Here is a 16,511-nt window from a genome sequence, read left to right as displayed (position 1 = left end):
TCATGTAGAGGTAAGTATATGGCAGCCGCAGAGAGCCTTATGCCCCCTCTTTTTAGCCTTGTGGGGAAAGTGAAGACAACATTTCCAGAGGAGAGATGAAGCATGATCATTTTCCTCAGGTTCCCAACATTTCTCCTCAGACCAAAGATTTTCTAATTGACCAGGTACCGGAGCTTCCCTCTGGACCTCTTGGTGCCCAGAATCCCGTTGACTTCATACTCTCTATCAGGAGTGGAGGAAGCAGGAGAACGAGGAAACTTCTTGGAGAAGTGAAGAGGCACTTGGGAAGAGGCACATGAAAACATTTGGGAGTTTTCAAAGACTGTGGGAGTCGGAGCTTGTAGAAAACCAAGGATCCAATTTAAAACAGTGGGTCCTCAAACAAATGTACTTGGTGGATAACTAGACCTTGTCTCCTGGGTGGAATTGTGGAGGAACTCTATACTTCTTGTATGCATTTCCCTTCAATCGGCCTACTCCTTTACTTATAGACTCCTTGGCCTCCTGCCCTCTATGCAAGAATTGAGTGAAACTGGCTGCTGGAACTTTGGACAGTGTTGGAACTGGCAGAGGGATTCTTGGATGCTGTCCATAAATCAAGAAAAAAGGTGTGAATTCCCAGGTGTAGTTATTATAAGCAAACTCTGCCCACGGAAGGAGACTAGTCCAGTCATCTTGAAGTGCGGACACAAAATTGCTGAAAAAGTTTTCCAAAACCTGGTTGAACCATTCCAATTCTCCATTAGATTAATGGTGGTAGGCGGAAAGAAAATCCAACTTAACTTCAAACAACTTGCAGAGTGGCCTTTAGAACTTTGAAGTAAATTTCACTCCTCTATCGAACACGATATGCTTAGGGAGTCATCGCAGACGAAAAATGTGTTTACTGAAGAGATTAGACAGACGTTTAGCAGAAGAAAGGCCGGTCAGAGGAATAAAGTGTGCCATCTTCAAAAAACAGTCAACTACGAACCAGATTACAGTACAACCAGAGCAACTTGGTAAGCCAAGTCCAACCTGCTTGATGAGGGTTTAGTTTATATGCCGTTTGCAGATACAATACATTTTTGTGGTCGGTGTAGACAGTGATGGCATAATGAGCACCTTCTAGCAAACGTCTCCATTCTTCGAGAGCTAATTTTATGGCCAAGAGTTCCTGATCTCCAATGCCATCATTTTTCTGGGTAGGGGACAAGGCATTGGAGAAGAATCCACAGGAAAGCGTTTTTGCTTTATAATTTTTTTGAAAAAGAACAGCACGCACTCCTTACAGATGAGACCTGCTTCTTCAAGATGGAGGTTTTACTGTAGTCCGGTCCATGGAGAACTAAGGCAGAGGAGAATGCCTGTTTAAGGCTGAGGAAAGCAGAAACAGCTTTAGAAGTCCGAATTTTGGCAATGAAACCCATTTTGGTGATAGCAGAGATGGGTGCCACCAGGTAAGAAAATTTAGGAATTAATTGTCGATCATAATTAGTAACTTCAGGAAGTCGTTGTATGGCTTTGAGTCCATGGGGACTAGACAATTTAAGTACTGCTGGATCTATTTGAATTCCTTGATCAGAGATATATCCTACAAAAGACAGTCTGGATCACTCAAAAAGCAATTTTTTAAGCTTGGCATATAGATGATTCTCTGTAAGTCGGTGCAGAACAAGACTCTATTGCTTGCGATGAGTATAGTGGTCTAGGGAGAAAACAAAAATGGCATCCAAATATAACAAAACACAGCCGTATAATAGATCTTGCAAAATGTCGTTAACTTGTTCTTGAAAGACAGCCGGGGGATTTCTGAGACCAAAAGGCACAATTAGATATTCATGGTTTCCATCTCTAGTGTTAAACATGATTTTTCCCTCATTCCCTTCACAGATGTGAATCAAATTGTAAGTACCACGTAAGTCTAGCTTGGTGAAAATCTTAGCACCTTGCAGTCAGTCAAAGAGCTTGGAAATGAACGTGTTTTTTTTTTTATCGTGATTTCATTAAGACCTCGGTAGTTAATACAGGGCCTGTTCATCCTTGATGCGGTCTGCCAGACCTTTCCAAAACATAGCGACAAGAGAATCAATGTTCCACTGTAACTCTGTGGATAATGTGCAAAACTGGATGGCATATTGTCCTACTGGAGTAGTGACGAAGAAGCAGATGATGACTTTTTTAAAAGTCGTGAAAAATTCTTGGATAACAAAGATGATGGGTTTTTCCTTTTCCATAGAGGTGAAGCCCAGGCCTGCGCCTCACCAGACAGTAGAGACAAGATGTTGGCTACCTTAGCGTGGTCGGAAGCTAATTGCTGCGCTACTAGCTCAAAACGGATTGTGCATTGATTTAATCCTCTACAAGGCTTGGAGTCGCCTTTGTAACGTGGAGGAGTTGGAAGATGCAATCCAGGACTGAAGGCAGCAAATTGAGGAGGTGGCGATTGCGCCCCAGCAGCAGATAAAACACTTAAATGTGAAGAAACATTTTGTAATAACTGATACAATTGATACTAGCGGACACGTTGCCTGAAATGGTGTCGAAAGTTCTCTAGGATCTGGTTGACCCTCTCCACTTGGCCATTGAACTGTGGATGGTATTCAGAAGAAAGATCTGACTTGACTTCCAGCAGGCCACACAGAGCTCTCCAAAATCTTTAGGTGAACTGTACACCGTGGCCTGAAACAATATGATGGGAAAGAACATGCAGGCGAAATATATGCTGTATAAAGAGACCGGCAAGATGAGGAGCAGAAGGCAAACAAGACAAAAGACCAAAATGTGCCATTTTAAATAAGCGATCTACCACCGGCCAGATGGTATTGCATTTGGATGAAAGGAGTAGATCCCTCACAATGTCCATCGCAATATGTTGCCACAGAGAATCAGGGACTGGAAGAGGTAGAAGAAGACCAGATGGTCTGGACTTGGAGGTTTTGTTCTGGGAGCAGAAGGAACAGGAAGCCACATAGTCCTGAACATCCTGGACCATGGCTGGCTACCAAAATTGATGAGAAATGAGCTCTCTGGTTTTACGCACTCCTGCGTGACCGGCCAGTTTAGGGTTATGTCCCCAGGAAAGCACTGTCCTTCTTCTGGCTGAGGGAACAAAGGTTTTACGATGATGGATATCCTTCAGTAGGACCGGAGCCACCAGAATGATGCGAGAAGGATCGATATAATATGTTTCACTTGATCAGAGTCATCAAATCACCGAGACAGATTCTGATATTACATCGCTGAAAGGTTTGGCCTCAGCTTACTTGTCCTTAAACACCCACAGCTCATTTCTCAAATTGAAATACATGTCTCAGTGGGAGACGGATATGGGTCGGGAGTTCTCGGAGGAGGACTGGAGGGCTGCTTTACATCACTCACATAGGATATCCAAATGTGTCAATCATATAGAAGCCATTAGGATAATTCAGTTTCGTTGGTACCTCACACCTGTTACAACATATGCAAGCCAGGGCTTCTCCTTTGTGTTGGAGGGAATGTGGAGCAAGGGGCACATTATTTCATCTATGGTGGACATGTAAATCAGTCTACCCATTCTGGAAGCGTATCTTCCGCTACATATCAGAATTAATGGGAGCAGAACTTTTACCTTCCCCTGCATTGGCTTTAACTGATATGCAGATGGATGAGATCCCTTTAGAATATAGGTGGCCAATAAGCCATATTCTTATCGCTTCCAGATTCCATATAGCCAAGAGATGGAAAACAGCTGAGGCTCTGAATCTCTCGGAGGTGCTAAACAGGGTTTATCTTCACTTCTATTACGTATTGCACTTTGCTACATCTAAAGGTTATAGGCAGAAGTGTTTGTCTCAATGGGCCCCTTGGACAGAGTTACCCCATGTTCAACTTCTGCTCCGCAAGAACTCTGTCACTCTGTGAATGTATCTGTGCTAACTTATACATGGTTTTCGTATCCTGCATCATCCTGTTCCTTTTTGACATCTCATATGTATAATTGCTTGTATTTATCACCACCACTCTTTGTATGTCTGTTTTTATGTTTGTTTGTCTGTTAATATGTCAGTATGTCAACGTCCGAGGCACGTTTCTGATATCTAAAGGTGCAAGCTTTTTCTGTGTTCTGTATACAACACTGTGAGACTGTATCATTGGGATGTTGTATACTTTTGTATTGTACTTTGGAAAAATAAAAACCAAGTTAATTTCAATTCACCGAGACAGAGCGTCAGCCTTAGTATTCCTTTCGGCAGGACGGAAATGTAACAGAATTTCAAATCAGGCAAAGAAGAGCGCCCACCTGGCCTGGCGCGGATTTAACCGCTGAGCGGTCTGTAGATAGACCAAATATTCGTGGTCTGAAAATAATTACAGGATGCATGACCCCTTCTAGCAGATGTTTCCACTCTTCCAATGCCAATTCAATGGCCAGAAGCTCCTGATCTCTAAGAGTAATTCTTCTCGGCAGGAGAAAATAACTAGGAGAAGAAGCCGCAGGTGACAGTCTTGCCGGTAAGACCTTTTTGCGTCAGGTCTGCACCTGCATCGATAGTAAAGGCATCCACCTCAAAGAAGAATTGCTTGGAGATGTCCGGATGCTGCAATATAGGGGCGGCAGAGACAGACTGAGTTGAAGAAATGCCAATTTGGTCTCTTGGGTCTCATTTTTGGCATTCACTCCTTTCTTTGTAAGAGCTGAAATAGGCGCCAGTAATGAAGAGTAGTGGGGAATAAACAGCCGGTAGAAATGTGCAAATCCCAGAAAGCGTTGAATTGCACGGAGACCCTGAGAACAAAGCCAGTTCAACACAGCAGATGTTTTGTTGGTGTCCATCTTCAATCCCTGGTCAGAGACTATATCATCTAGAAAGGGAAGGGAGGATTTCTGGAAGACCCACTTCTCCAACTTTGCACAGAGCTTATTCTCCAGCAACCGTTGAAAGACCTGTCGAACACGTTTCCAATGTGTAGTCAAAGCGGGTGAGAAAATCTTGATGTCGTCTAGATACATCACCACATTGACATATAACGGATCCCGGTAGATGTCGTTAACTTGCTTATCATTGCTTTGCATCAAAAGAGCCTTACAGGCAAAGACATTGCTGCTTGTAAGATTACCCCAAAATGAACCATTTATCGGATCATCCAGTACTTCAAGGAGAGAGGTTCATTTGCTATGAAGAAGGCTTCAGGGTGTCCATGAAATTCCAGCAAGTACCAGGACCTTCTCCTAAAGAGGATTCAGCTATGGGATCGGTTCAACAGCAGTGCAGAGCTTCCTCAGACATCTGTCAGTGCATCTGCACGCACAGTGAGGTGAAGGCTTTTGGAGGCTGGACTGGTGTCAAGAAGAGCTGCAAAGAAGCCACTTCTCTCCAAGAAAAACATCAAGGACAGACTGACATCCTGTTTTAAGTATATTGATTGGACTGCAGAGGACTGGGGTAAAGTTATTGTAACGCTGGCGGCAGGTCCCTCTCCTGCCAGTGGTCTCCGTCGCTGGATCCTGTACCTTGCTTGACAGCCTCCTCCACCACGAGGTCGCTAACGTCCACTGATGTCTCCTGCTCACGGCAGCCGGATCCCAAGTGCGCGCTGGCCCAGGCCGTTTCTTAAAGGGCCAGCATGTAAGTATATAATGGATGAGTGTAATATAGTGAGTGCAGGTATGTATATAATGGATGAGTGTAATATAAAGAGTGCAGGTAGGTATATAATGGATGAGTGTAATATAGTGAGTGCAGGTAAGTATATAATGGATGAGTGTAATATAATGAGTGCAGGTAGGTATATAATGGATGAGTGTAATATAATGAGTGCAGGTAGGTATATAATATATGAGTGTAATATAATGAGTGCAGGTAGGTATACAATGGATGAGTGTAATATAATGAGTGCAGGTAGGTATATAATGGATGAGTGTAATATAGTGAGTGCAGGTAGGTATATAATGGATGAGTGTAATATAATGAGTGCAGGTAGGTATATAATGTATGAGTGTAATATAATGAGTGCAGGTAGGTATATAATGTATGAGTGTAATGTAGTGAGTGCAGGTAGGTATATAATGGATGAGTGTAATATAATGAGTGCAGGTAGGTATATAATGGATGAGTGTAATATAATGAGTGCAGGTAGGTAGGTATGTCAGTAATACACTGCAGAATTAAGGCGGGATTCACACGACAGGGTTTCCCGGCCGGGTGCCGGCCGTTCATAAATCGGCCGGCACCCGGCTGCATTAGGAATAATAGACCCCTAATGGGGCTATTCACACGACCGATTTTTTGACGGGCCAGGAAAACCGGCCGTCAAAAAATGGGACATGCCCTATATTCGGCCGGGTACCCGGCCGCCCGGCTCCCATAGAAGTCTATGGGGCCGGGTAATACACGGCCAGCACCGGAATGTGTCCCGAGTGATGGCCGGGTCAACCGTCACTCGCGCACTCTCTCCTCCTCACAGTGCAGAGTGCATGTGAGGAGGAGGAGTTGATGCCATTCGGACGAATGGCTACGCTGGTGATACTGTGTGGCAGGGTCGGGGTGTACAGCAGGTGGAAGGGAGCGCTGCTTGTTACGGTTCCCGACCGCTGGCTGTGTTTTTACGGCCAGCGGTCAGGGTCCTTAAAACCCGAGCCATAGACTTTTTACGGCTCGGGTTTTAACTTGCTGCCCGCGCGATCGGGCAGCTGAATGTCGGGTCTCCGGCTGTCCGTGACTGCCGGGGACCCTGAGGAGAGGATAGAAGCAGCTTTCACTGCTTCTGTCTTCTACGATGTCTTTTTACACAACGCTCAATGAACGCTGTGTATAGAAATAGAGACAGCAGCGGTGCTGTCTCTATTCCTCCCGGTGATCATGTGACTGGTCACATGATCGCCGGGTGCCGTTAGTGACAGACTGCTGCTGGGTCTTACTAGACCTAGCACAATCCTATTAGTGACAATCGTCACTGTGAGAGGGCTGATTTCCCCTGTAACTGGGGCTGCTGTGCAGCTCCAGTTACAGGGAAAAACATGGTGTAAAAGAAAGAAAAAAAATATTAAAAGTTCCAAAAAGGTCTTTTTTGACCTTTGAGGGACAGAACATAATAATAAAAAAATAAGTAAAGTGCAAAAAATTAATCCGATTAAAAAACGGTCAGGGAAAAAACCGGATGCAAATCGGGTCCAAATCGGCCGATTTTCCCGGCCGACACTCGGACCCTGTCGTGTGAATGAGGCCTAAGGCGGGATTCACACGACCGGGTCGCGCCCGAGCCTGAGTGCCGGCCGGTAAAATCGGCCATTCTGCCCGGCCGGTTTGCATAAAGTTTTGCATCCGGGCCGGGCAGATCTGGACAGTGACATCAGCGGCAACTCCTGAAGGGGAATCCCCATGTGTTCGGGGATTCCGCTTCAGGAGTTTCCCCTGATGTCACTGCTCAGATATGGACAGAGACATCAAGCACTCTGTCCAGGAGCGGAATCCCCGAAAACCCGGGGATTCCGCTCCTTCAAGGAGCTAAAGTGCGGCTAGCACATAGCAGAGCGGGGAGATACCTCCCTGCTCTGCGATAGTGGCGTCGCTGCAGTAGTAGCAGCCGCAGCAGCTGCTAGCGGCGCCATCGAAGGTGTCGCCGGGCCAGGGTGCTTTTAAAACAAGCAGGGGAAGGGAGCCAGCGCAGCGCTCCCTTCCACCTGCTGTACACCCCGGCCCTGCAACACAGTGTACAGCGATGCCATTCGTCAGAATGGCATCAACTCCTCCTCCTCACATGCACTCTGCGCTGTGAGGAGGAGGAGATAGAGCGCAAGCGCCGGAAAACCCGGCCATCACTCGGGACACATCCCGGTGATGGCCGGGTATTACCCGGCCCCATAGACTTCTATAGGAGCCGGGCGGCCGGGCACCCGGCCGAAGATAGAGCATGTCCTATTTTTTGACGTCCGGTTTCCCCGGCCGTCAAAAAATCGGTCGTGTGAATAGCCCCATTAGGGGTCTATTATTCCTAATGCAGCCGGGTGCCGGCCAATTTATGAACGGCCGGCACCCGGCCGGGAAACCCTGTCGTGGGAATGAGGCCTAACGCAGCATGTGATTACGATTTTTATAAATATTATTCACTTGTATTAAATAGATTTCTACTACATGTAAACATAAAGGTTTTCTATATTTTCTTTGCTATCTTTTCTCTACCCCACATGGCCACTCTATGGTGATGCAGGTGGGGGCGCTATTTCACTGTTTACCTCCGGCAGCAGAAGGGCGAGGTGCAGCCCTGCCACACAACAACAATCCTGGTTCCGCAGTAGAATGTTCAGTTTTTTTGGTGTAAACTTTTTGCATAGATTTTCATTGTAGGATCTGTACAAAGTGGAGCTGCCAGGAGATCGGGGACTTGATGAGATGGACGCATGCAGCTCCCGTCAGGTACATACTGGTTAGGTGAGTAGTCCCACCTCATAATATCCATGAAATATGGAAATAAATAGGTTTTGGACAAATATCAAACTATCACTGCCAGGCAAAAAACTTTAAAACAGAATTTTTAATAAATATTAACTGTAAAAAAAATAATCAAATACCAATTTAATTTTACTACAAAACACATAGCACCTCGATCAGTGGTACAAGCATCTTTGGGGTACTCCAGCGGGTAGAGTTCATAGAACAGGGTATAATACTAGTAATACCAGTTCAGTATCAGGGCATAATAAATGAGTAGTCCCACCTCCCCTTTCTCATCCATATTAGGCTCTGTTCACATCTGCGTTGGGGTCCCGTTCTGACGTTCCGTCGGAGGTTTCCGTTAGAACGGGACCCTGAGCAGACACCGACGAAAACCAGGGGTTTCCGTTTCCATCACCATTGATTTCAATGGTGACGGAGCCGGTGCCCGTGGTTTCCGTTTGTCTCTTTTGTGCTCCGGACCCTTCGTTTTGCCGGAAGCAATAGCTTAGTCGACTACTGAAATCAATGGTGATGGAAACGGAAACCCCTGGTTTCCGTCGGTGTCAGTTTGTGTCTGCTCAGGGTCCTGTTCTGACGGAAACCTCTGACGGGAACGTCAGAACGGGACCCCAATGCAGATGTGAACAGAGCCTTAGGGCATGACCAGACGTGGCGGAATTGCTCTGCAATATCCGCAGCGTACACGTTTCTCCATTGCTTTCCACAGCTTTTTAGTTGGGTTCGTTTACACGTTGCGGACAATTCTGCGGAGCATAGGCTGTGGTGCGGAATTTGGTGTCCGCAGCATACACTGGCTGTTGCGGACGTGTAGCGGACTTGTTGCGGACTCATTGCGGAATTTCTCCATTGACTTCAATGGAGAGTGAAAATTCCGCAATGAAGTCCGCAGATGTTATGTGTGCTGCGGAGCGTACTGGTTTTACTAACATGATAGTTCTTCATTCTGGCTGGACCTATGTATCTCTAGGTCTACAGCCAGACTGAGGAAGTCAATGGGGCTCCCGTAATTACGGGTGATTACGTGTGTGCACCCGTAATTACAGGAGCGTTAATAGGCGATGTCAGTAAATAGTCACTGTCCAGGGTGCTGAAAGAGTTAAACGATTGGCAGTAACTGTTTCAGCACCCTGGACAGTGACATCCGATCACAATATACATCAGCCTGTAAAAAAAATAGAAGTTCATACTTACCCATAACTCCCTGCTTCTTCCTCCAGTCCGGCCTCCCGGGATTACGTTTCAGTCCAAGTGACGGCTGCAGCCAATCACAGGCCAATCACAGGCTGCAGCGGTCACATGAACTGCCGCGTCATACAGGGAGGTCGGGCTGGATGTCGAAAGAGGGACGCGTCACCAAGACAACGGCCGGGTAAGTATGAATTTATTTTTCTTTTACTAGGGAAAGGGCTGTCCCTTCTCTCTATCCTGCACTGATAGAGAGAAGGGAAGCCCTTTCCCCCTCAATACGCAACGGCCAGTCCGCATCAATTTAATGCCCATTTTAGGCAAAGCCGCGACAGAATCTGCAACGCAGATTATGTGTGGCATTGATGCGGACAGTGTATGCAGAACTCCGCCACGTCTGGTCATGCCCTTAGACTGTCACACAGAAACCTCTGCATGTTCTTTATATCCACAATTTCTAGTTATAATCCCTCCTCATCGGGCTGCAGCGGCCAGACCGCAGGAGAAGTGGGGGGTGTGAACATAATCTTAGGCAGCCTTGGCTGGAATTACAGCTGTGATTGGATAGAGTAGGTCACATGTGGACACGAAGTCCCTGTTTACACACCAAGTTTTTTGCAGGTGGAAAAATCTGCCTCAAAATTCCTTCTGCCGCTTTTTTTACGCATTTTTCGACCACGGCCATTGAGCACCGCAGGCAAAAATGCTGCGAAAACCATTTTCTTTGCCTCCCATTGATGGCAATGGGAGGTCAGAGACGGAAACGCTTGAAGAAAGGGCTTGACGCTGCTTTTTCCTGTGAGTGTTTTTTTCTCGTGGGAAAAGCGCCTCTGCATCCCATTGAAATCAATAAGATTAGTTTTCGGACGTTTTTTGGTGCGGTTTTCGATGCGTTTTCCACTTAAAAAAACGCTCCAAAAAAACTCTGTGTGAACTAGGCCTAATATTTCTCCATATATTACATGTGGATTTTGCAGCATATTTGGCTGTGCATCCTTTGCATTACAATCTACTGCAGATTGTTACTGCTGCAAGTTTATGCAGTTTTCTAGAACCCTATTCACATTCATACTTCATGTGTCAATTTGACCATGGAAATCTGCAATAAATATGTAACATGTGAACATAGACTTAGGGGCTACACGTGATGTTTCAGGCTACATTTACACACTGCAACCAGGTTACATCACACTTGTCTTCTCTCCCAGATTGTCCTGGAGACTTCCAAACTAGGGAAGATCTTACATGATGTAGCTGCATAAAGGAAGGCACTCTGCTGGGACTATTTGTGAGGGGGAACTCTGCTTGTAGTGCTTATTGGGGGCAGTCTGCTGGCACTAATTATTGGAGGCACTTTGCTGGCAATATGGTTTATTGAGGGGTCTCTGCTGGTAGTGTTGTTTATGAGGGGGCAGTATACTGGCACTGTGTAAGGGACAATACTCTGCTGGCACTGTATGGGGGCACTCTGCTTAGTCTAATGATGGGGTCGCTCGCTGATAACTGAGGCTTCTTAGCTGTCCTTATCGGTGGGGTTTACATAGGAAAGAAATTCTCAAACCACATCTCAAATCTCCCTGTAGTTGATTCTAAAAACAGACAAGTATGGCTCAGAAAAACGGCTGCAAACAAATAACCATTGATGTGAATGGAAATGAACAAAATCTTTTTTGCTTTCTGCGATTATTATTTACATGTTTTATAAGACATGTTGCATCTCGTGTTATACACAGCAGGAGGCAACAGCACACGTCTTATCACACAGGAAGAGGAAATACATCAGAAAGGGAAACGGGAAGAGGAAGAGCAGCCATGTCATACAGGAAATACCGGGAAGTGACATCATCACAGGAGGTAACGTATATCCTGTGTGCGGGGACCCCAGAAATATGATGAGACTGACGTATCAGGGCTGATACATAGTAATGTTATGTTAATGTTATGTTATTATATATCATTACGTGTGTGTTTAGGCTGTGCTTATATATGTTAGTAGGTCGGACCAGAAGGATCGCGTGTTCTGTATACAAGCTCCAGATAAGAAGAACATGGATCAGCACATCAACACCAGCGCTCCTGGGACTGCGCTCCAACCACACAGCATTTCATCCGGAGGATCGACTGTTCCGTAGTCCAAAACGTCGCTTCTCGGGTTCTATTCCTGCAATGGAGGAAAAAGTCAATTACATATTTTCAGTAATTATTGTTACAATATCTCCATTAAGGAAATCTCATGTATGGAATATTTTTTTGTATCACCTTAATTTCTGGTTACACCTGAAATGCCCTATAAGGATATTTAGATATCATAGAGGGGGGTATCACGCTGGAGACCCTCTCTAAGACCCAAATGGAAGCTCTGCGCCACCTCTGTCCAGAGGCTGTGTGTGGTATTGCAGCTTTTCTGTATTGAAATGTATAGGGCTAAGCTGTCCACACACCGCACATCACCTGTGGACAGGTGTGGCACTGTTTTTGGAAGACGTCAGCTCTATTTTTCTAATTATGTACAACCCCTTTAATGAAATAATCTCTTTAGAGGGTTTTCTCCATCTCAGACGTTTATGTGATATCCACCTATGCGCATGCACGCAGATCTCTCCGTTCTGTACTATGGGAGTTACACAAATAGTTCAACAGCGCTCAGCTGTTTCCGAAACTTCCATAGAACAGAATAGAGAGAGGGACGTGCGAGGCCTTTCCCAAGTCATTCTCCACCTGGAATCAGCAGCCATTAGACGGGACAGGGATCTGGGAACAAAGCAGGACAGGGTCAGGGAGAGACCTCCGTTTTCCACATAGGTGTGAGTCCCAGATAAATTGTAAGATGGGAGTACCCCTTTAAATAAAACTTCTTGGTGATGATCCATTTTCTTAAGGTGTTTAATTAAACTATGGACAGTGAGGTCGAAGAACCGGCACCCAAAATATCTATACTGGAGTGACATGCGTGTTACTAACGCTGTATACAAGCTCCCCACGTATAACAGACAGGGCCCTCACTGAGACTTTGTAGGGGCTCCTAGAGACAAATATATATTGATGTACAGACATTTTCCCCTCCGTTATTGTGCAGCACGACCTCCCCACATATAACAGGCAGGACCCTCACTGACCCCCTGGACAGACACATAGGCCTGAATATATTTATATCTTTATATTTTCCATTATTCACCTGCAGGAAATGTTATTTTTAGAAATGGGGAGAAATACTTGGAATTGTGTTTTTTTAGTTTCTGATGTTGTTTTTGTTACTTCTCAGGTATAAGGAGAAAAGTATCCGGCACAGACAAGATGAGACGTGGATGAAGATGTGCGGAGGACTGTACCCCACCGGGAAAGAGCAGGCTGTCACTGGTATTACCATGGGGCAGATTTACTAAGGCCTCATGCACACGACCATAGTGAGGTGCATTGACCGTGACTTACGGCTCGTACGTCCGCGGAGTGTCACCCACAGCCACCCTCAAATCGCAGGCCGTGCATATGACCGCGTGCATTGTTTTCTATGAGCCTGTACCGCAAAACACGACCGTAATAAGACATGTCCGTTGTTTTTGCGGTCCAGGTTCCTGGGCAATGCACGGACCGTGGAAACCAAGGTCGTGTGCATGGGCCCATTGAAATGAATGGGGCCGCAATTCACCTGCAGATTTGCGGGTGAATTGCGGCCGCAAAAATAAGTTAGTGTGCATGGGGCCTAAAACTATCTGAGTTTTACACAGTGTAAACTGATACAAGGAAGTCAGAAATTGCGCCAAATTTATCACAGTGGTGCACGATGTATGATAGATTTTGCTAGACATGTTAGACACTTTTCTCTTCCTTATACCACCTCTTGGTTGGCTTAGTTTAAGACACGCCCCTTTATTCTAGGCCACGCCCCTTGTAAAGCACGCCGCAAAATGTGTCTAAAACAATTAATAAATATGGCCCACAACATGTACGCCATAATTCTGGCTCAATTTGAATAGTAAATCTGCCCTACTATAAATGTAATATAAATTTGGGGTTAGTATTCAGGGCATATTCCCTATTTAAAGAATTGATAAGAGTCGGGAATCCTTCAGCTTAGTCCATTCTCTCTACTATCAGTCAGTACAGGGAGTAGTAGTACATATAAAACATTACATGGTCACCATGTCAGGTTTATTCTGCCTGCACTGACAGCACAAAGTCTTCATGGTGACTGCAGGACTGGAAGTCAAGGACCACCTCTATGATGTCCGCGGGACCTAATAGGGATATGGCTCTTTTTCCATTTATTTGTTGTTGTACTGTAATGAGAATATTATTTACATGCAGTATTTATTGCTAGGGGTATTTTTTTTTCTGAAAATTCTATAAAGATCAAGTGGCGTAGGATTGGTTCAGACTAGTGACACCAAGACACAAATTTGACCTCAAGAATTCGTCAATGAGCTGATAATCCCGGTGCCAATTCTGGCTGCAAGTAATATATAAAGGGGCACACCTACCTCAAGTACTGGCACAGTATAAGGTCATCAGGGTGACTGCAGGACTGGAATTAACGCTCTTTTATGAAAAGTGTGTTTTGCAATGTTCAGCACATGGCAGCTTTGTGTATATAGTAGTATATAGACCCTACTGCACTGATTCTTCATACTATACCCTAATAGAGCATAGTTGACAATATTTGGAATTTCTTTCTAGGGACACTTCGGTTTCAGATGGATTGAGACAGGACTTGACAGGGCGTACCTTTGACAGAACGTGGTTCATTGGGCATGGCTTGTCATGGGGCAGGGTTAGTGAGAATACGCTTTGTGTACCAGATATTCCCTGTATTCTGTCCTCACTATAAAAACCTTGCAGTAAGGACAGTATAGAGGGAGGGTATCGCCTGCAGAAGTGATCTAAGTAAGTATGGCACATGACCACTGTGGCCAGTGATTGACTAGTGCGATCATGTGCCGATACGGGACATCACTGGTCCAGCCTATGTAAACAGGCCGGCAGGGGATTGTGAACCGCCGGCACTGGAGCCGCAGAGAATTAGAAGGTGGGTATTTGCTAAATGGTGCAATTTTCAGTTTGAATTACAATTTTTATAAAGCCTGGAAAACCCCTTTAATAACAAACCCTAAAATGTATTCAGACCCCGGACAAATCCCCTTTATGTACTTCCCCCTCCTTCAGCAGCTCTGGGTCCCATTCGGCTCCGGACCCCACCTCTGCTGGCTGAGCCAGGAGCTGTTAGTGATATTGGCCTTTACATATTGGAGTAATCCAATAGATAAAAGCTAATTTTTTTAATTAAATCTTGCGATGTAGTTTGGGTGGGCACTGCGCCTTTGATTGCATGACACATTTTTCTTGGAGTTCCCCTTCAAAAATAGGTAAGCGTAAGGTAACACAAATACTTCACACGGGGACAGTAAAGTAAAGCCCATTTTATTTTGACTGTATTTCTGGACTGGACTGGTCCGGGACTAAACTTGACTGATCCCTTCGTCAGGTTAAGATCAGATAAAAGGACCAGTCGTGCCAGAAACGTGTATTTAAATAAAATTCTACCATCGCTTGGCGCCCTATTTGTCCCCGTTTTTAAACATTTCTGTTAACCGCATCTTAAAGTTGAGCAGATTTACTTGTGAATTTTGTATCTTAGTTGAACATAGAACGCACTATCTACCTACCTGGCAGACAAAGGGTCTTGGTGTGGGTCACGGGGAATATCTTCAAGAGAGCAACTCTTCACTAGGACATTTTATTTATTCTTGTTTCAGAACTGAAGGGAATGTACCGTACAACATCAGCAGGAGGAAGCCCTGGTGTCGAGAACGTCAGCCATGGAAAGGGATGTGCCAGATCAAGGTCTCTACGCTAAAGAGGCAGCAGATATGAACCACTAATGTCCATCTAAGAATGCCGGAACGTCATCCGTCCACACCTCCTCCTTCCCATCCCCCACTGTCCAGAAGGGGTTTTTAAGATCCATCCAATTAAAAGACAACTGTCCAGAAGTCTTTGAAAATGAAGCCTTGTCCATGATTCGCAGGGCTGCGGTGAAGTACAATGGTTTTGGGTGTTTAATGGCAAGTCTCTTCAGATGCCCGGCAATGGACTTCCTCCCCTCGTCCTGTTTGGTAGGGTCTCTGCACTCCCTTTCCTGTAGAACAGCTGCCTCTACAGATTCCCAAGGCCTTTTATATTTTTTTTCCTGTGTGGCTGATAGCAACACATGTCAATAAAAACATACCTCAATGTATTTATTGTATTTCTAATAAAAATGGATAGACAAATACATAAAAAGAACTTGTTTTAATTCCAAAGAACTTTCATAAAATCTATATTATACCTGTGTAATCAATTGTGGACATGGTCACTGATTCATTGAAGAATGAGTAGGCTGGGTAACCCATGGAGTAACATCCAAACAAGAAAGACATCTTCCTGCTACAAAAACAGAGGTCATAATCAGGACGAACGTACACCACCATACAACAAAGTCCAGCAAAGAAATCCCCCAGCCTGAGACATACTGTACTCCGTGTCAGAAGAACAAGAATCTACAAAAAGAGAGACAACTGCATCCAGTCGATGTTCTTATCAACCAAGAGGTTCACAAGGTGAGAAGACTAGTTTACATTTTTTTTCAAGGTATTACCCTAGGGAGCGCTCCTGTTAACATCTTTTTCTCACACTGTATTTTCCTAAGGTACTGTATACATTTCACTCATTAATGCCGACCTTGCCAAGTGAGCACACAACAAAGTAAGCCTGCGCACCCAAATAGAGTACCAACCATCTACACATCATGCCAATAAAGGAGTTTTGCCTTTGCACAGGGTAGCACAATACAACTTCAATGCGGCAAATACCTAACCTGAACATCACATCAGCACCTTCCTCTTCTCTTTTGAAGATGTTAGTGTACAGAGTAGT

At 45.1% G+C, this 16,511-nt stretch overlaps 1 long non-coding RNA gene across 1 annotated transcript; it reads left to right on the top strand.

Annotated features, from left to right (window-relative positions):
• Positions 1-10,285: 10,285 nt before the first annotated feature.
• Positions 10,286-15,860, top strand: LOC142697925 (uncharacterized). Its single transcript, XR_012865614.1, has 4 exons — positions 10,286-11,456; positions 11,596-11,798; positions 12,865-12,959; positions 15,353-15,860. It is a non-coding gene; the product is annotated as an uncharacterized LOC142697925 (long non-coding RNA).
• The last annotated feature ends 651 nt before the right edge of the window (positions 15,861-16,511 follow it).

The sequence above is a fragment of the Rhinoderma darwinii genome, assembly GCF_050947455.1.
Source record: "Rhinoderma darwinii isolate aRhiDar2 chromosome 9 unlocalized genomic scaffold, aRhiDar2.hap1 SUPER_9_unloc_1, whole genome shotgun sequence".
In the NCBI taxonomy this organism is placed as follows: domain Eukaryota; kingdom Metazoa; phylum Chordata; class Amphibia; order Anura; family Rhinodermatidae; genus Rhinoderma; species Rhinoderma darwinii.
This window is presented reverse-complemented; position numbering and strand designations above follow the sequence as displayed.